The sequence below is a fragment of the Cetorhinus maximus genome, chromosome 6, assembly GCF_964194155.1.
Source record: "Cetorhinus maximus chromosome 6, sCetMax3.hap1.1, whole genome shotgun sequence".
NCBI lineage: Eukaryota > Metazoa > Chordata > Chondrichthyes > Lamniformes > Cetorhinidae > Cetorhinus > Cetorhinus maximus.
This window is the reverse complement of record NC_135884.1, coordinates 102,331,952-102,354,045: the sequence shown is the minus strand read 5'-3', so window position 1 is coordinate 102,354,045 and position 22,094 is coordinate 102,331,952. Positions and strand designations below refer to the sequence as shown.

General features: G+C 41.2%; 1 protein-coding gene and 1 non-coding gene across 2 annotated transcripts in view; both read right to left on the bottom strand.

Moving 5' to 3' along the window:
* bcar1 (BCAR1 scaffold protein, Cas family member) overlaps positions 1-22,094 on the bottom strand; it is a 230,884-nt gene that overhangs the window by 137,840 nt on the left and 70,950 nt on the right. The window lies entirely within an intron of this gene.
* On the bottom strand, positions 2,841-2,947 carry LOC144682355 (U6 spliceosomal RNA). The gene has a single exon (XR_013577006.1). It is a non-coding gene; the product is annotated as a U6 spliceosomal RNA (small nuclear RNA).

Genomic DNA, 22,094 nt, shown 5'->3' with positions numbered 1-22,094 from the left:
TCTTTCTGAAAATAACTTTAGCTAACTCTGCTACAGCACACCTCACCACAGGACAATGAAGCTGTACACAACTTGCCAAGTCACTCTTTTAAAAAAGGTCAAAAAAAGAAAACAAGTCTTCCTGCGAATCTCCTTATCCTTCTGTCCTAATGTGCAATTGCCAGAATAAACTGTATAAATGTTTAGAGTGCTATACTCCATTGTGCATTGAAAAAGGGAAGCAAGCTCATCCTTTTCAGTTTATTCACAGTCAAAAGTTAATGAAGATAAATTATTTACCTTGTCCCCAGTTCTAAACTACATACTTAAGGCCAATTTGTTTTTTTTTTCTTAAGATGCCTATATACTTAAGGCAGGGCAACAATACAAGCCTCTGGGTGACTGGCTGCAAGTTTGGGGGTGGGTGGTGCCGAATTCTTGCTTTCAGCCATTTGGCTGTACAGAAATGCTGTGCATGACCAAGCAAAGGCAAACAAAGAGTTGGGCATAGGGCTGCTATGACATAGGCCACGGTTAGCCTTCCAACAGCAGCCCTGAATGCCTGGGAGAAGGCCATCTGCCTATCTTCTAACTGAATTCCCCCCTTTCCCCTCACTCAGACCTGCACAGGATGAGGAAAAAGCAGCAGGGAAAGGAATTTTAAACCTTTCAAAGGAGTGGAATGTGTCTAAACCAGGCTTTGTGGCCTAACCATTTGCAAACATGCACAATTATCTATATAGACTGCAACTCATTGACTTAAATAAAAATAACCCCTACTGTTATAAATGAAACAAGAATAGTCATGTACAGTAATGAATGAGGACTTTAAAAATATGTACATATAGCTTATGGCACGATCTTAAAGGGTTATAGTTAAATATAAATGTGCTACATATGTTTATTCCCTTGGTGGTTTAGTTGTACAAATTATTTTTAGGTTTGAAACACACTTTACACCAGTGTGTCCTCTCCTGAAGGGGCTGGCTTTTTGCCTTATAAGGACAACAGGTACCAGCAGCCTCCGATACTTCCCACTAAAGTGGTCATTCTCCATTGTTGTGCTATTTTGATCCTGGAGAGAAGCAAAATTGAGCCCAATGCAGTCCTCACTTGAAGGCCATATGTATGTCCTTTCTGGCAGGCAGTGGTCAGGTGTGTAGCCCCTTGGCCACATTTTTCTTCTGTTAGCCTAAGTATGCCGATTGGAGCATTCCTACTTATGCCACACAAGATCAGCTAACAGAACATAAACCAGGGATCAAAAGTGGGAGATTCCTGGTCCTTGGGACTTAAAGCCTAGAAGCAATTTATTTCTACTTTCAGCCGCTCTCTAGGACTACAGTGCTTGGAGACATGCAAAATCGGGGTAAGTCCAAAGATCGTGACAGGTCCAGCAGTAGCGGCCTGTGGTAAAACAAAACAATCATCTTGTAACATGATGGTACACAACCTACTCAATCATTATTTGGTTGTGTATTACTTTGTGGTTTAATTTCTCAGAACCTACTGCTCACAATCATTGCGTAAATGTTGTATGGGGGTTAGACATTTATACCTTCTCCCTACAAAAGGCTGCCCTTGCTGCTACTTCCTCCTGTAATCCGCTGTAAAGAAGGATATTCTCAACAGATGCTCCAGGATCTACCAATAGGCACCTCCATACGACTATTTCCACTCCACTCATTTCATCTCTTCCCCCTGCTGGAATGACACTGCCATCCAGAAATGCATTGAGCAGCCAGCCACTAAACAAAGAAACTCACTTACTGCCAAATGCAGGCGGATTCGGAAATCAGTTGGTAATCAGATTCACAGGAGGGGTGACATGGGTCTCGGGTGGTCATGCCAAACAGGCGAATTGGCAGCCTGTTCGCACCCACCCAGCTTTCTTTTCCATTGAAGTTAGTGGAAATTTTTTTCCCCAAGGCCGGAATCAAATGCTTTACCATGTCTTCTCTATTGACAAACCGAGGTAAAAGGTCAAAGGCCACATCACCATCAGAGTTGCAAAGAGGTGAAAAGATGGTCCCACGAAGGTTATTATTAGAGGCTTAGCCTTGCCGACTAGGAAGATCCAAGACTATATTACTACTGTGGCGGAGTTTGCAAATCTCACCCTGGCAGTACCAGCAATACTGCAACTGATGCCAGCACACCTGGCTCAGGGAGGGAAAAGTTAAGCAGTGTTACTGCTCCTGACTATTATGCAGTAACTGGAGGTACGTGTGTTTCGATGTCTGGTGAGGACAGCAGCAACTTCAGGTTACAATAGCCCCCACAACCCTGCAGACACTCTCCAGCAATGCTGACACAAGAATAAAGGCCACAATATCGAGTTATTATAGGGAATCTGACACTTGCTGAACATGACAGCATCTTCTGGAGAGGAGGGAAAAATAGATGATGAAAATTTAAAAGAGAAAAAATGTAGGAGAGAGAACACTGTAATCCAAGCAGCTGTACGAGAGAGTGAGGCAGGAAGTGGTAAGGAGGTGACAGTGGGCTTGTGTTTTTAGAAAGGATGTAAGTTGTAGAATGAATCCCTGAAGGCAGCAGGACAGATAGATAAGGTGGTTAAGAAGGCTTATGGGATACTTGCTTTTGTTAGTTGAGGCACGGAATATAAGAGTAGGGAGGTTATGTTGGAGCTGTATAAAACTCTTTAGGCCACACCTGGAGTAGTGTGTGCAGTTCTGGTCGCCACGCCATAAGAAAGATGTGATTGCACTAGAGAGGGTGCAGAGGATATTGCCTTGGCTGGAGTGTTTCAGCTATGAAGAGAGACCAGGTAGGCTGGAGTTGTTTTCCTTAGAGCAGAGAAGGTTAAGAGGGGACATGATTGAAATGTTTTGAAAGTCTGAAATATGGAACGCTTCACGAATTTGCGTGGCATCCTTGCGCAGGGGCCATGCTAATCTTCTCTGTATCGTTCCAATTTTAGTATATGTGTTGCAGAAGCGAGCATGGGGACATGATTGAGGTGTACACAATTATGAGAGGGGCATAGATAGGGTAAATAGGAAGAAACTTTTCCCCTTAGTGGATGGATCAATAACCAGGGGGCATAGATTTAAGGTAAGGAGCAGGAGCTTTAAAGGGGATTTGAGGAAAAAAAAGTTTCACCCAGAGATTGGAGGGTATCTGGAGCTCATTGCCTGAAAGGGTGGTAGAGATGGGAATGCTCACAACATTTAAAAAGTATTTAGATGAACACTTGAAATGCTATAGCATACAGGGCTACGGGCCAAATGCTACAAGATGTGATTAGAGTAGATAGGGGCTTGATGGCCGGCACGGACACAGTGGGCCGAAGGGCCTCTTTCCATGCTGTAAAACTCTATGACTCTATGAATGAAAGGGTCAGAAGTAACCAGCTTTAAGGTCTGGGGAAAACATGTTGACCTATTGAATAAAGATCCATCTAAATTTTAAGCACAAAATTAAAATCAAAGATGAATTACCGTCACCCATTATTGGTTCAATGACGTACGGTAATAAATACTAAAAAAAAAGTAGAGTGGTAAAGGAGTCCTTCATAACAATGAACTGGATTCACCTCATTAATTCACAGAACGAAGCCTGCAAGTCATTGCTTCCATCATAATAAGGAGATCGAGCCTGAGGTGATTCCATGGAGAAAGAAGTGTCTCAGAGTAACAGATTATAAGAGTAAGTTTCATGGAAATCAAGAGAAAGGAAGTCAGCCAGACATTATCTATGGAAGGTGCTGTCAATGCAAGTGCATTTCAAACACTGGAGGAGGTTTGGGGTGAGCGACATACATATCTTATGAAACCAGGCACACTGTTGCTTAGTAATACAGAACGTTTCGCCAACTGGTAGGATGTTAAAGTAACATCACTATCACTTTACACAGTGCTGTATCCTAGGGGGAAATGCAGGACTTTCAATTCAATTTAGCTGAAAGCAGCTGGGTACCTATTAATTGCTGTGCATCACAGTTCCTCATCTAAAATCAAAGCCATTGTGACCCAATAGTAGTTGCTTGTTGCTGCAGGGAACACCCACTAGCGGAGTTGGATGCCGCAGCGCCTTTTCTCAAAGATTTTGCTGTCGTCCTTTTGGATTCAGCCACCTGACCTGTCCACAAAAGGGGCCTGAGTGACTGCGCTAGCCACACGCAGAGGTCAAGCCCAACATTTCACTCGGGGTACAAGACGCGTGCGGTGAATTTTTACGGGAACGCTTTCAGGTGAACTCGCTTTGTTCCACTGGTGGGTAGAAAGGGAAGGGATTCTTGCCCCCAGGCTGGCTCCTATGTGTCACCAACGTGCAGCGCACATTAAAGGCCTCCCACAGCGACTTGAGAAAATCTGGGTTTACACCAGCCTGGTGATGAATAAATTACCAACCCTAGCAATCAATCAATTTGTCAAGGTAGAATTACTCAACTAAAAATAAATTAAAAGGCAGAAGGATTAGGAGAATGGGCTTTGACACCTCTTGGTAACTCACTTTGTATGCAAATAGCATCCGACTGGCTTCCCATGGCCAAAAGCAAATCTCAGAGCCCGATCCAAGAGCGTCAGAAAATGAGACAATGGCCCATTTCCACGTCATATATATTCTTGAGTGGCTTCCTCCATAAACCTCCTCAATCCCAATGAGAACACAACCAATGGGCTAAGCAAGCTGCAGCTCCGTTGTCATGGACACGGAACTGTACGCATACGGAATCACACAGATTTTATATTAGATTTCACACTCTTGCTATGGCCACAGTGAATTTGGTAGAAGTGTTTTTTTTTAAATAATGAGCATGACAGCATTTTAAAATTAGACACACTGTTAATTGGCAGTGTTTGTTAGCTAGGATGTTAAGGGTAACGGAACCAAAACGGGTAGGTGGAGTTCAGTCAATGGTGGAATAAACTTAAAAGGCTGAAAAAGGCTCAATCCTCTTCCTATGCTCCATGCCTAAGACTCCATTGGATAGTTCAGTGTGCTTATCCACCGAGGCACAGACACCAGGAGGATCCTAGTTTGTACTGAATTAACTGATCTCATCTGGAGTACCAACTGTTAGAGTCAGTATCAATTGTAGGTTGAAGGGGAACCTGATCACTGGGGAAGAGCATTGGTAAATGAGAAATAGACAAAGGTACAGCTGCTTTATTCTGATAACAGTTTAAACAAGTGTCTGAACAACCCTCCAAGTGCAATGAGTCTCTTTTAATTCTCTCCAATCTGGCTCTTGCTTTTTTTCTCTTTCTTTCCTAAAGCCCCTAGAATGATCCAGTTGTTGAAATCCAAAACCTCAAGTGGTCATTCTTCATGTGTCAGTTTATACTGCAATAATTGACAAACAACTCAAATGTGGGGGCTTTACCATACAGCCATATTCAGTTATCACCTGATGTCCACTCAAACTTTCCAGGAGAATTTCTCTGATGGAGCAGGCAGATCCTTATTATTTTTTTCCTCTTACATGTGCTCCCATTCATTCAGCTCACAGGCCAAAAGCAGTGATTGCCTTTTGAAAGTGGATGCTTTCCCCATTTAAAAATTGCCTCCCAAAATAGAAAGATAATAGTACTTTATCGATGTTGACCATTGCCGTTGATTGGAGGACACCAGGTCACTGCAGCTGTTTAATGCATCAACTAACCCTCCCACATTTTCAAGCATTTCCACAGGGATCTTCCATAGCATCCTTTCCCTGTGTGCATGCATGCACTTCCAAGTATCTGTGGTGTTGTGCCAGTGGGAGTTTATTATGGCACTGCTCTCTATTTCAGCATGATCAGAAGCAGGAACCCTGGATTAATTTATCTACCTTTAGCCTAGAGGCACTGATCCACATTGAGGTATCATACCAATCCCCAACTAAGATCACTAGGAGTCTAATCTGGAACCTAACATTTTTAGGACATAGGCAACGCTGGGAAAGCCAGCATTTAGTACCTTGCCTAATTGCTCTGAGAAGGTGGCAGTGGGCCAACCTCTTCAACCACTGCAGTCTGTATAATAAAAGGTACTCCTGCAGTGTCACTAGTTAAGGTGTTGCGGGATTTCGAGTCAGTGACAATGAAGGAACAATGAAATATGTCCAAGTCCGGATGATGTGTGACTTGGGAGGGGCTTGCTCTCCTTGGGCTTTCAGGTGATAAGAGATAGTGGGTTTGGGAGGTGCTGCTAAAGGAGCCTTGGTGACTTGCTGCGGTACACCCTATAGATAGTGTGGTTGCAGAGTGCACTACCTACCTATACCACATGGACAGCAGTGCTTCAAGGAGGCGGTTTATCACCATCTTCTCAATGGAAATTGGAGATGGGTAATAAATGCTGCCCTTGCAAGAGATGCCCACAACCCATGAAGGACTTTTTTAAAAAACTGCCACGCAAAAATTGTTGCTACTTGTAGCCCACAACATGTGTCTGATGAATTTACCTCGGAAGGGGTCAGTGAGGGTGAGGGTGGGGGTGGGGGGAGATTTTTTAAAAAACAAACCCTTTCATTTAACTAAAACAATTACAAGCACAAAACCATGGAACTGCTTCTTTCTGATCACAATTATAAATTGTTCCTTAATGATAGGAAGTAATTTTCATCTCAAACATACTTTACTGCCAGGAATGCTATTCAGAAAGCTTTAAGTAAACCAGATAAAGGATTGTAAATATGTCCATCAAACTGAGGGGTCTTGTATGAAATGGAAGCAACAGGTATTACTTATGGGTCTTAGAAAAAGAGATTACTTTGGCAAAACTCTTTCCCTCCAATTTCTTTTTTGTCCCATCAATTGTCATATCAATTCTCAGATAACCAAACACAAAATGTTTCCGTCTTACCCCTTGGTTAAGCCTTGGGCTTCACTTAGACCACTCTATTAACTGTTCAACCACAGTTATTCCTATTCTGTATAACTCCCCGGTACAAGAACAAGGATTTCCATATGTGTAATGCTATAGTTCCCTATGTAATGCATTGCTTAGTCCCCAATAATCTTCCATTAACAGGGCACAACAGATGGTTGGAGTGTTTGCATGCCGACAGGGAAAGGAAGAGGCATAGTGATCTGGCGCTCTGCAGTGCAGTGCCAGCTCTGGTAAAGTACATTTAACGGTATCTGTTAAATAGCAAAAAAATTCCAGTCTCAAAATAGAAATACTGCTTTTGGTCTGGGAGCAAAATTAAAGGCGATCTGTATGAGTGAAAAACCACAAGGATCTTCCTGTCCCGTCAAAACAATTTACTTGGAGAGGCTCTGGATAGTTATAATATTCATTCATGACTGTGAGACGCATCAGAGCTTACATTATTTTACTAAGATCGTACACTACAATCAATAATACAAAGGGGTTGGTTTCAAAAGTAGGTTATATTGCAACTCACACCATCCATGTATGAAGACCAAGGCTCTCCAAGGATTTATTGAGCTCTGCATTCTTCATGGTCATTACCAATATTAATGCAGGGATGCCTGAGCGAGCACAACATTTTTGTGGTCAATCGAACCACAGTGGGTGTGTCTATGGTTACAAAACAGAATGTATGAAAACAGACAACACTGAGAACTGGGGAGGCGTGTTATTGAATCTGAGGAGTCCCCAAAGAAGTTTGTGGATTCTGAAAAGAAACTCTGAAACAAAGTACCACATTCAACAAAACCTGATGACTAAATATCTGTACTGACACCTCTGCAATCCACAGCTGAGCTTCCTCAGGCCCTTCAGAATGGAAGTCCCTCCTGTTCCTCCATATATGGATCTCTTGCTGCAGTACCATTCTTTGTTCAACGAGAGTGACCCTGGGACCAGTGGTGTCACAACTTCTAAAGCCATTTGAATCATATCAGTCTGTCAGGTTTTTGGGATCAATGGAACCATGTTGCTAGACAGTGTCACATATGCTTTTGTAGGAATGGAATGGTATGAAACTTTTCATGACTAAGTGTATCTTTAAATTTGGTAGCTGAATTTATAATAACCCTCAAAATACTGCAGATTCTGGAAATCTGAAATAACAAAAATATTGTTGGGAAAACTCAGCAGGTCTGGCAGCATCTGTGGAGAGAGAAAGAGTTAATGTTTCCAGTCCAATATGACGCATCAGAACTGGAGAGCGGTAGAAATGTGATGGGTTTTATGCTGTTGAAAAGGAGGGAGGGGCAGGTGGAGCAAAACAGGAAGTCAGGTATAGGTTGGAGGTCAGGAGAGATCAAATGACAAAGATATCATGAAACGCAAGACAAAGGGAGTGGTAATGATAGTATTAAAGACTAAAGCAGGTGATATTAGTGGAATAAAGGTCAGTGCTGTCTGAAAGCAAAACATGAGACTAAGATACAAACCGGCATTTGGGCGGGTTGGGGGCAGGGGCCCCGGAAAACCAAAATCGCAGACAGAGTTCATGGTCTGAAGTTGCTGAACTCAATGTTGAGTCCAGAAGGCTGTAAAGCGCCTAATCGGAAGATGAGGTACTGTTTCTCCAGCTTGTGTTGGGCTTCACTGGAACATTGTAGCAGTGTCATGAAGCTATTAATGTATTTAATGTTATTAGAATTTTTTTTTAAATAGAGGTTTAGTCTGTGGATTCTGTGTGTGTTTTAATTAGATTAAAGCCAGCTAGTCTAGGTGCTTTGATGTATAGTAATTTTGAGATGTAAACACAGAGGTAGGGGACATTTGCATTTTGTTGAATAGAGCATTCAAGAGTGGGAGTGAAATCTTGCACCTAGGTAGGAGAGACCAGGCAATGTTTATATTACTAATAAAATTGGTACAATGAAAGAGGTTTTATTATTAGAAGAGGTGGAGCTCAAAGGGCCTGATGATACAATGAGAATTTACATTCAAAGAGAAGTGCTGGGCATAACAGAAAACAGTTGTGTGTGTGCAGGGCAAAGGCATGTAACGTTAAAGCAGCTATAACCTACAACTGTCTGCAAAGGAACCAAAATGCAAAGGGACCTCATTTTGAATTCATAAGGTGAAAATGCTTTGCTTGGTGTCTGCTTAAAGTCTATGGGTTGTTGTTGCCATAGTGGAGATTAGTTTAGGAATTTGTTAAAAGTTATGATAGTAGTAATTTGTAGCCATGTGTATATGTTTAACTTGTGTAAATTAATAAATGTCTCATGTAGCTTGATATAAAAACCTCTCGAGAACTGGTGCCCTTATTCCTGAATTCAGAGCTGCAACTCAAAACACACCACTTGAAAATATAGGTTATGACAGTTGTTTAAAGTTTCCCTCTGGGATTTTAAATAACAGCCTTTACCAACTGCTGTGTCATAACAACTGGGGGCTCTTGCGGGATAAAAATATTTCTAATTCCTTGATTGGTTTGGAATTGGTGAATCTTAAGGTTATGAGTACTAGAAGCTCTTTGAATTCAGGAGTTGATGAGGCATTTGAGAAGTGGTGAGACTGCAAAATGGCTTTGGCAATTGCTAAGACTTGTCTGGGAGTAGAAGATATAACTCTGATTGGGTTGGAAAAAATAACCAAACGTAAGTTAACAGTTGGCAGATAAATTAAAATTAGGATTATCTGAGGGTGCTAAGAAATCAGATTTCATTAAAAGTTAGCACAGCATCTACGTTGGAAGTGAAACTTTCACTAGTGAGTCACAGGTGGAGGTAGTGAGACTTCAGTTACAAATGAAGTCGTTTGAATTTGAACAAGCAAAGGAACTGAAAAAGCTTGAATTAGAAGCGAAGGACAGAGAAATGGCTTTTAAAAGGGAACAGGTAGAAAGGCACGAGCGAGAATGAAAACAGGAAAGGGAATTACAAATTGTGAAGATTGAGAAGGAGGAAAGAGAAAAAGAGAGAATTCCAACTGAAAAGTTGGGAGGTAAAAAAGAGTGGCCAGTGGGTGAGGAAGAACTTATCTCCAGAGCAGAACCCAGTGGGTAGATGTTTAAATTTGTACAAGCTCTTCCGAAGTTTGAGGAAAAAGATTTTGAAGCATTCTTTATTTCATTTGAGAAGTTAGCTAAACAGATGAAATAGCCACAGGAAAACTGAATGTTATTATTACAGTCTAAGTTAGTGGGTAGGACGCATGAGGTATATGCTTCGCTATCAGAAGAAATGTCAGTGAATTATGATATGGTGAAAAAGGCTATTTTGAATGCATATGAGTTAGTTCCTGAAGCATACAGGCAGAAATTTAGCAATATGAGAAAATAGCCTGGGCAAACGTATATTCAGTTTGAAAGAGTAAAACAAAGTAATTTTGACCAGTGGATACGGGTGTTAAAAATAGAAACAACCTATGCAGCTCTTGGGGGAAGTAATTCTTTTGGAAGAATTTAAAGATTCAATCCCTTCGATAGTGAGAACTCATGTGGAGGAACAGAGGGTTGATTCTGTAAGACAAGCAGCAGAGAGAGCTGATGATTATGAGTTAGTTCATAGAGCTAAACCTTTTTTTTGTCACCCTTTCAAATTGGAAAAGGATAAAAAGTGGTAATGTAGGTAGTCAGGGAAGAGAAGTTGTACCTGGAAGTTCCCAGGAAACTCTTTCTCAGAATAAAAAGGAAGGTGTTGAAGTTAGAAGTGACATTCGAAAATTGAGGTGTTTTCATGGTAATAAAGTGGGGCACACAAAGTCAGTGCATTGGAAATTGCAGGAAAAATCTGTTGGAAATGTTAGAGTACAAAAAAGCTCTGGAAGTAAAAGTACTGTGGGTCCTGAGGTTTAGGCACAGGAGAAACCTGTGGTTTGTGTACAGGTGAAACAGAATCAGTGATAGTTGAAGAACTGGGAATGTGTTCACAATTTACTGAAGAGAATTCTGAGGAGTAGATTGCAGAAATGTTTAAAGACTTTGTGTGGGAAGGAAAAGTCTTTCCATGTGTACAGGGTGGAGTAGGTAATTTTAAGAGACACAGGGTCTAGTCAATCCTTAATGTTGTGGGATAGTGATATTTGTTGTTCAAAGGGAGTATTGAAGGAGCAGGTAATAATAAGTGGGGCTCATGGAGATGCTAAATCTACTCCATTGTGGAAGGTAAATTTAAAGAGCAAATGGAAACCAGGTGAAGTTATAGTTGGAGTGGTAGAAAAATTGCCCATTGCAGGGGTTCAATTTATTCTGGGTAATGAGATAGCTGGATCGCAAATTTAGGTGATGCCTATGGTAGTTGAGCAGCCTGTAGAAGTGCTTTCAACAAAGGTGTTACAGAAGGAACGTCCTGAATTGTTTCCTGGTTGTGTTATAATGAGATCACAGGCTCATAGAGAAGAACAAGAAAAACGAGAAAGGCAGACATTTCAAAGGCAAGAAGAAAGTGTTGAAATCCAATTAGCTAGCACTGTGTTTGATAACATTGTCCAGGAGGAAAGGATACAGGATAATCCAGCTGAAGTGTTTAACTCAAGGAGGTTAGTGGAGTTACAGAAAAATGATTTGCAATTAAAGCAATTATATCAGAAAGTTTATTCAGAAACAGAAACATACTGTATTCCAGTATGTTATCTTCGGGGAGATATTTTAATGGGAAAGTGGAGGTTGGATCCTGTCTCAGCAAATGGAAGCTGGAGGGAGGTGCATCAGATTGTTATCCCATTAGGGTATAAAAATGAGATTGAGGACTGCTCATGAAATTCCAATAGGGGGACATTTAGGAATTAAGAAAACACAGGAAAAGATACAGAGGTTTTTTTTTTTGGCCAAGATTGCATAGGGATGTAGTCAAATTCTGTTGAACCTGTTATACATGTCAAGTAACAGGAAAACCACAAGCAGTGATTAAGCCGGCGCCTTTAATTCCAATACCAGCATTTGAAGAACTTTTTAACTAGGGTTACGAGTGATTGTGTAGGACCCCTCCCTAAGACTAAAAGTGGAAACCAGTATTTATTAACAATAATGGATGTGTCTACTAGGTTTCCTGAAGTGATACCTTTAAGAAATATTACAACTAAGACGATTGTGGAGGAATTAACTAAATTTTTTACAAGATATGGTTTACCTAAAGAAATACAATCAGATCAGGGGTCAACTTTCATGTCACAGCTGTTTAAGGAAGTAATGAACAGTTTGGGTTTAAAACAGTTTAAGTCAACAGCTTATCACCTGGAATCACAAGGAGCTTTGGAAAGATGGCATCAAACTTTAAAAACTATGATAAGAGCATACTGTCAGGATTATGCACAGGATTGGGATACAGGAATTCCATTTTTGTTATTCGCTATTAGAGACGCTCCTAATGCATTGACTGGTTTTTAGCTCTTTTGAACTAGTTTATGGTCATAAGGTAAGTGGACCACTGAAATTGATTCATGAGAAATTGGTGGGTCAAAATTCAGAAACTATTCTCCTGGATTACGTATCAAATTTCAGGCAAATTTTGAAAGCAGCATGTGACTTGGCTAGGGAACATTTAAAGACATCACAGCAAGTGATGAAAGTGAAGACAGATAAGAAAGCTAAAACTCGCAGCTTTGTTTCTGGAGAGAAAGTACTGGTTTTGTTACCAGTACTAGGTGTTTCATTAAATGCAAGATTTAGCGGGTTACGAGTGATTGTGTAGGACCCCTCCCTAAGACTAAAAGTGGAAACCAGTATTTATTAACAATAATGGATGTGTCTACTAGGTTTCCTGAAGTGATACCTTTAAGAAATATTACAACTAAGATGATTGTGGAGGAATTAACTAAATTTTTTACAAGATATGGTTTACCTAAAGAAATACAATCAGATCAGGGGTCAACTTTCATGTCACAGCTGTTTAAGGAAGTAATGAACAGTTTGGGTTTAAAACAGTTTAAGTCAACAGCTTATCACCTGGAATCACAAGGAGCTTTGGAAGGATGGCATCAAACTTTAAAAACTATGATAAGAGCATACTGTCAGGATTATGCACAGGATTGGGATACAGGAATTCCATTTTTGTTATTCGCTATTAGAGACGCTCCTAATGCATCGACTGGTTTTAGCTCTTTTGAACTAGTTTATGGTCATAAGGTAAGTGGACCACTGAAATTGATTCATGAGAAATTGGTGGGTCAAAATTCAGAAACTATTCTCCTGGATTACGTATCAAATTTCAGGCAAATTTTGAAAGCAGCATGTGACTTGGCTAGGGAACATTTAAAGACATCACAGCAAGTGATGAAAGTGAAGACAGATAAGAAAGCTAAAACTCGCAGCTTTGTTTCTGGAGAGAAAGTACTGGTTTTGTTACCAGTACTAGGTGTTTCATTAAATGCAAGATTTAGCGGGCCTTTCAGGATTGAAAAGAAATTGAGTGGGGTCCAGATACACTGATCATGAAAATGTCAGGAAGTGGTACAGAAAACAATAAAAAGTTTAATGGAATGCTGGCCTCTATTATATAGAGGACTAGAATACAAGGGGGTAGATGCCATTCTTCAGCTATACAAAGCCCTGGTCAGACTATACCTGGATTACTATGGTCAGTTCTAGGCACCACACTTTCGGAATTATATATTGACCTTGAAGGGAGTATACACACGTTTACCAGAATGAAACCTCTATTCCAAAGGTTAAATTACAAGGAGAGATGACACAAATCAGTGTTGTATTACCTGGAATTTGGAAGGTTAAGGGATGATTTGATCAAGGTTTTCAAAATGTTAAGGGGAACAAATAGGATACATTGAGAGAAACTATTTCTGCTGGTTGGGAAGTCCATTACTAGATGACAGAATCTAAAAGTTAGAACCAGGTCTTTCAGGAGTGACACTAGGAAACACTTCTACATATAAAGGGTGGTAGAAGTTTGGACACAAACTCCCACAAATAGCAACTGATGCTAGATTAGTTGTAAATTTTAAATTTCAGATTGATAGATTTTTGTTATTCAAAAGTATGAAAGGATATTGGGGCAATGTGGACAAATGGAATTAGGTCACATATCAGCTATGATCTCACTGAATGGCAAAACAATGGCCTCCTCCTGTTTCCATGTCCTTCAAGAGCACTTATCTCACTGGAAAGCATTGTGGGACATCCTGAGGTCATGAAAGATGCTATTTAAATGCAAATTACCTTCCTTTCTCCTTTCCTTTCAATTTAAGGGATCCTGATGGTTTGAGGCATCATATTTTTAAAATTTCCAAACTACTCTGTCAATATCTGAGAGGTACAACTCTGCCTTTGCAGATTAATTTTGTCTCTCCTCCCCACACATCTTGAATAGAATTATGGAAAAGCTCTTTGTGTAATAATCAAAGAGGGAGTCCTACGCATGGTGCATCTGTTAGACAAAGAATGCCTTTGTATATATTCATTATTAGCCAAGGCGAAGAACATTCCGGAAACCACATCTAACAATTCTTCGTTACCTCTAGATTTTGTAGTTCCAAAACTGCCTTTTGATTTGTCTACTGACCTTTGTGGTTTTGGTTGAACAATGCATTCCAGATGGGGATTCCAGCACCAGACCCTGTGCTGGCCAGCATAGGTTCAGGTTTCGCCTAACTCTCAAAACATTCCAGACATATTACGTATTATGTAAAAACATTTTTCATTTTGTAGTTTAAGGTCATGGAATCATATAACACAGTAGTTGGCCATTCGGCCCACTGTGCCAATGCCACCTCTTTGGTATCTCTATCCAGTTCATCTCACTCCACTGCTTCCACCCCCTCACGACCCTGCAATTCTTTGTTAATTGTACATACACTTCCCTTTTAAAAGGTAATAATGAACCCACTTCTACAACCCTTTCAGGCAGCTCATTCCAGGTTATTAGCTCCTGACTGACTTCAACTTAATTCATTTGCCTAAAAGGGCTTCTATTAGATTTTGTAATGGAGCAATAAGTCTGCAGAATGGAAGTTGTGGAACTGGGAAATTGCTACCCAGTCACTGCTTTGTATTCCCTCGCTGATCTCTGCACTTTCCCGCTGGAACTGAAGTTGCTATCTTTCCCCTATGGATGCTGCTCAGATTCCAATTGTCATGTCACAGGGTATTCAAAGAATTAGGATGAGAGATCTTCCCTGTATCTCCTTTCTATTGCATGAGATACTAAAGTACAAGGGGAATTTTTGCAGCACGTTAAAAGGACATCCATAATTTTGCATACATACATACATATTCAGTGGCAGCCATGTTTCAGTCAGTGGCCCCTTCGCCTCTGAGACAGGACAGTGTGGTTCAAGACCCAATCCAGAGATTTGAGCACATAATCCAGACTGACAATCTATGGCAACACTGAGAGAATGCTGCACTATGAGAGGTGCAATCTTTCTGATGAGATGTAATTCAAGGCCCTGACTGCACTCTCAAATGGACCAAAATGTTCCTATGGTACTATTATTTCAAAGAACAGCAGAGCTCTCCCTAGTAAATATTTACCACTCGCCCAACAGCTAAAAACACTGTTTGTGGGATCTTGCTGTGCATAAATTAGCTCGCATATTTACTATATTCCAACCCTGAGTGCACTTGAAAAGGTACTTCATTGGTTGTAAAGCACTTTGGAGACATTCCAAGTCATGAAAGGTGCTATTGGAATGCAAGTCTCGCTTTTCTCTTTCTATCTTTATAGTATAGAAGTTGCTATTTATGTTGCTTCTTTCTAAATACACGAATCAAATAGAACAGATTCTTTGCGACTTGCTCCTCGTAAGCCTGCCAGTGACACCAATATCCTGCGAATGAATAAATGTTGTCAAGTATCTGACCATGTACAGTAGTAAAGGGAAGGAACTCTTGTAGCCACAATTGTGATTTTACTCGATCACCTCTTACACAGTGCAACTCCGTGCTCAATGCAGTGCTGGATAAACCTTGAACACCATTTTCCTTGTCTAATGCCTCCTAAGCTATTAGACACTCCAGAAAGTTATCTATAGGGCTGAGATATTCAAAAAGGTGCAGGCAGATGCATCCTGAAACTTGTGTTGGGATGTAGGATTCCCACCACCACAATGACCCCTCACCCCTTACCAATCAGCTCTGGTGGATTTTTGGTCAGCTCTGTTCATTTTTGTCTGATAACATTCCTGTGAAGCATCTTGGGATGGTTTACGGTACTGAAGGCCCTTTAGGTAAATACAGGTTTGTTATCCCTGGATTTAAACAACATTTAACATGACAATAAATTGATCATTAAATCCAAATTTCTAACTCAGCATTCCACAGCATTGTCAAGCCTACAGTGCACATATTATCTTGTATGTATAAATTACACTGTTTCGGGGTACTGACTGCCCCTGTGGTATCAATAGAGAGAGGGAAAAGAAGGCACAGAGAGAAATTGGAGTACCCCGCCCCCAACCAGCTTGTAGGAGCTGGCAACACAGGTTCTTTTCTAGCGGATGGAATGGCACAACAGTCCTGCTACAAGGAAAGCTGGTGCAGCAGGGAACACTTGGAATTTGGTTATTTCCTGTACAAAAGGATAACTTTCCACAGTTCACCAATATTATCAGACAGCATTCTTATTATTATTTCAGAAACATGATTTAAGGCACTGACAATGACACAATATAAAATGAATTTCAATAGGTACCCGCCAATGTTTCCCACTCCAGCCCATTTCTCTGTTCTTCTCCAAACATTGATGACTTCACTTACCCCATAGGCAGCAGTAACCCTGCAACAGCTCATCCAATGGTCATATTCTTCTAAGTGACCCTTGAAAATTAATATTGGGGCAGACTAGTTGATTGCAGGCAAGTGCCTCAATCCAGTCTGATTCTAGCAAGAATTATTGGAAAGGGATCAACAGTAGGAACACTGATTTGAACCCAGAGGCACTGAGACCAAGTCTAGCCCTCCTACTGCCAGCTCAACAGGTATGAACTCACTCAGCGCAGACCAACCATCTAACCTGGGCTCAGAGGCTAACTAGAGAAACTCACTGAGCTTAAAGGTGCTTATGTAAATGCACGCTGTTGTTATCACTGGGTTCTTTAAACACCATTTAAAATGGCAACCAATTGATCATTAAATTCAAACTTTTAACTTGTGGTATAGTTTTTTTGGCTTGAGCCCTTTCAGTTACAGCTCATATAATACGCTCCCATGTGATACTTGGGGGAAAAAATTCCATGCTCATTAAGTCAAGTTCTCTGAGGAAAAGTAGCGGATCAGTGTGGCGATGTCAGACTACCTGAAACAGCGGATTCACCGATTTGAAAATTGCTATGGCGGAGGTGTGGGTCAGCCAAATTGGGCAATGAGGAGAGTCACACTTACACACTGAATACCTGCAGCAATGTGAATATTTGCAGTCTAATTCATTTTTTATTCAAGTTAAAAGCTTGTCACAACAGACACAACTGATGATGCAATTACGTTACTCATCACTGGCACATACCTTGGTTTTTGTAACTAGCTCTGTATGTTACAAGATCATAATCTGGAATGATAGAATGGTTACAGCACAGAAGGAGGCCATTTGGCCCATTGTGTCCATGCCAGCTCTCTGCGTGAGCACTCACCTAGCTCCAGGGCTCTGCCTTTAGCCCATAGCCCAGCAATTTTTTTTTTATCTTCAGGTAATGACAGAGTCCCCTTTTGAAAGCCAAAATTGAATCTGCCTCTACCACACTCTCAGGCAATGCATTCCAGATCCTAACGTCCTAACAACATGCTGCAAAAAAAAAATGCTTTTCATCATGTCACATGTGGTTCTTTTGCCATTCATCTTAAATCAGTGTCCTCTGGTTCTCAACCCTTCTGCCAATGGGAACTGTTTCTCTGTACCTATACTGGCCTGAGCCCTCATGATTTTGAGCACCTCTTTCAATTCCCCTCTCGGCCTTGTACAGAGATGACCAAATCATGAGGGGTCTGGACAGAGTATATAGAGAGAACAGTGAATTTGAATTTAGAAATGTCACAGTGGTTTGCAAGGAATTTAGGTTATTTAGATGGCAGGGAATTTTATCCAGCAATGCAGTTACATAATAAGCTTCAATAATCTGATGATTTAGGGATCTGAAGTAACCCCAGTTAGGTCAGATTTGGAGAGTTTGAGCAGAATTCCTGTGAAAGGGCAAAATTCAAATTACTGTCCCACTTAGAAAAATGAACTTGAACTGGCAAAAGAAAATCACAAAATCTTGCACCGAATTCAAACAATCATACATTAATAGGGACTTTGGTCTTCTGGCTTCTTTGGTCATTTGGAACAAGCCAAACTGAGGGCAAAACGCTTATTCCTCACTTTTAGTAAAAGTCTGCTGTTGTCTGGTTTGGGCCAGAGGGGGATTCACTGCAGCAGCTACATCAAAATAAGTCCTAGGATTAAGGTTTCTGAAGTGCAGCCTGCATTGCTCACTCGAATACATCACACATACAATCCGCTGCTTCCTATTCACATCTATCGTCATGGGCTGAGCAGTGAGGGCAATTTCCATTGTGTGCAAAGATTTTCTCTATGGGCTGTTGCATAGGGTCAGAACTCCTATAATAAAGTGCCATGCTCAGTAGCAGAGAGAGCATTGTGTCGGCACAGAGAATGGTTTGTTTAATGCAAGCCAACAGCTGTACAATCAGTCAACAGCTCTGCCCATGTGATACAAGCATTTGTGCTTCTGGATGATTCATGCTAGGACAGGTTAGATGTGCCTCGTTTTCTCCATTTTAGTGTCGCTGGCCTTTTAGTGAAGTTTACACAGAAGCTCCGGGGGCACCGAAGCAGACAATACCACCTGCAGGCTCATCCCATCAGAACGCTGTCTGCTTTCAGCACATTCAGGAGATGGCAGCTGTATCATTAAACTGCATAAGGCAGAGCTTTTACTATCCACCCCTCCCCTCCTGAAATGCATTGTTCACTTCACAGAAGGACACTAGAGGGCAAAGGGTGTGTGTGCGTGTGTGTGTGTATTCTCTCCTGGACACTGTTACACACAACTGAGGAGAAAAATCATACAGGCATTAAAAAATTGTATATTTTGCTCATTAGCTATAAATATATCAGCGATTGGAAAAAAAAAATGACTAGGCTGACTGGTTGAGGCAGAAGGTCATGTGATAAAACTTTCAGGATTACATCCCAACCAGAGTTGGTAACCCTCGTATGTGTATACATGTACGCCATGTGTGCAAGGCAAGAATAGGAATTGGAAGCACTGTAACAGTTCCAGTTTTCAGCTGCTAGATTGGACTGAAAGATCATCTGCATCATAGATTTCACCAAGCATGGAGAAATTCGGGAACTCTGAACAAGCTCCTTGGAATGGAATTTATAAGCATTTCTAGGAAACAATTAACTCCCATGAATATGTCTGTAAACCCCTGAAGCTTGGGTTGGACCACGTTGCCTAATGTTTGTGCACAAAGCATTGCATCCTGTAAGAACAGAGTTGTCTCATACTATAATTTGGCACTTGTAAATGTTGACGATTCGGAGTATTTCTGTCATTCAGTACTTAAAGTGGACTGATAGTATTTTGCAGCTGACTTCCAACATTGTACTAGCTGAATATTATAAGAAATAAATTATCTAGAATTCCGTGTCACCATTGATTATTTTCTGTCATTGTATAGGTAGAGCGTAAAAATCCTGTTTCATTATCTCAGTAATGAAGCTGAGATGCAGTGAGACAATTGGCTGCATCTTGGCAGACCAAATTCCAACTCCAACTAATTTTTAAAAATTACTCAAGAGAAACTGGAGGGGGGTGAGGGGGGAAAAAAAATCACAAGAAAAAAAAATCATGCAAAGAAAACTCCGGAGGCACCGATCCGAGCATCTAACAGCTGCAACCAGTGAGTGGCAGCAACCGCTACACCAAAGCAGCCAGCTGGCACAGGGGGAGGCAGGGGAGTCTTGTCAGACATCTAAGAGAAATTGTATTTTCAGCAGGGAATTTGCTGCTGCGCCATAAGCAAGGCGACTCCTGAAAATTCAGTAATTCGAGTCGAAAGGCTGAGAGCGCTTGGGGGCAGTGTCAGAGAAGTTGGGAGGGATGAGCCTTCCCATACCCAGATGTGGTGCCCCTGGAAAAAAAAAATACCTGCTTCTTGTAATTTATCAACAGCAGAGCTTCAAATGCTTTCATGAGGTATCTTCTGATAACAGTGGTCGTGGGTAAGGCTGTCTTCTGCTAAATAACAGATCAGTGTTGATACCTGCATATAGTAATACTGTAAGATTCTAGGACAAAATTAGCTGTTGAAGTTTTTCCCCCTACACATTCTTCCCTGAAGGCAGTGGTTCAAGCTATGAAAGGGCTCCACAGAGGGTTCACCCACCCAGTATTCAAGCTGTGGTTGCCAAACCCTAAGTTCCGGTCAGTATATTGGACGTAGGCATTACTATCGCAAGTCTCTCCTCTCCAACAGGCAAATACAAATCATGTTCATAAGCCTCCCACCATCAACCAGGCATCAGGAGGAACTGGATTCCCTCTATCCGACTACCAAGATTTATATCTGCTTTTGGAAAAAGATTCCAAGTGGAACTTCCCGTTGATGCTCGGTAACCCACCATTACAGTTGAGACATATATGATGGGTTATGCAAGGTAGCAGCCTCCCCTTGTGATCTCCTGGCAACATTCTGCAACCGTCAAGACAGGTGGGTAGGCCCATGACAGGACTTCTGCCAATGTCACAGTTAGCAGCTCTCTCTCTAGATTCATTGCTTCCTGTAGAAAAGTTGTGCCTGCTGAGTGACAGAGACTAAGAACTTCCTTGATATTGGGTTTTAACATCCTATTTTCACCGTCCTTCTCAAAATTCCCCCTATCCCAATATTTTCAGTTGACCACATGACTGGCTGAAGTTATGTTTCCTCAGACTCAGCCATAGTATATGCTGGGGTAACCTCCAGCTCCCCCTTCAGGAAAGGCCTCAAAAACTTTATCGAAATGAAGCATGTTCCTCCAGCTTGACCTTTCTTTTAAATTAACCCTGTATTTTACATTTTTCACTTGAAATATCATCAAGTTTTCCCCAACTCAGTACTACACAACAATTCTGCCATTACACAAGGGTCTCCCTCTTAAGGAAGCAAATCATTAGCACAATCTTTCATTCTCCCTTCCCCAGTTCTTTGCAAGCTACTACCTCAGTTGACCTGCAGTAACCTTTCTCTGCCATCTGTGCTTCCCTCACCCAGCTCCATTTGGACTAACTGAACTAGCTGCTTGCTGCTCCATCTGGTACCTGCTACCGAAAGACAGGCATCCCACCGCCCACTGGAGTGGTTCTTGTCAGACATCATTATTTTCCAGAAAGAACATCATCAAAATGTGCCTCTCAATACAGGAAAATAATCACTTTCAACTTTCACTTTGAAAAAAATGAATCATTGAAGAAATGACTATGGAAAAGAATTAGGGGTCTTTTATCGCACAGATATTGTAGTGTGGTGCAAGAGTCCAGCACCTCAAGCTTTCACGTTCAGGGTTAATAGCCTGTTAATCTTATACAATTGACTGCTGTTTATCAATGTCCACGTCTGGTGAGGCAAATCGAAAAAGCCCAGTGTTCAAGTGACTCATAACCCAGCCCATTAACACAAACAATGACTTTACTATTGGATCCGTTCATTGATGTAGCGCTTCATCTCTTCAGAATGCTGTAGTACATGCCAGCCTGTGGAGTCACACACTGAGAGGTGAATGAAAAGCTGTCTGTACAGATGATCCCTTCCACAAGTGCATTTTGGATTGTGTGGAGAGTTTTGCCCTGAATGTGTTCACTCCGTATCTTAAATGCAAGGCTCCTGCAGCACTTTTCCTATTAATTAGGTGGGCATGGGCAGTTGGGTTTTCATAGAAAATTATTACAAGCCTGGGGTTGTGCACAGCCAGTTTCCTTTAAATTGTTTAGTGTTGAAAAACGTTTTCCAGTACTTTAGATCCACAGAATCCAAAAAATGAAATTTGAAATAGAGAGTTTGTCTTTCTAAAAAATATATTAAAAATTGGGTAGGAGTTGATGTACTTTTGTTTTTGGAATTCCTTTTCACAAGGCAACTGAGGAAAATGGGTTGGGGGAAGGCAGTGGGGTGACGGTGTGGTTGGAGGTTGACTGCCATTAGGATTTAGACTGTGTATTTGCTTGCCCAGCAAGTTTAAACAGTATCAGCTGAGCCATAGAGGCCTAAATAGTCTTCTGTGTATGTTGAGTTATTTGCTGTGAGGTAGACTAGTAGTAGACACTCTGCAACAGAGCCTCTAGCTACTGGGGGAAAGATT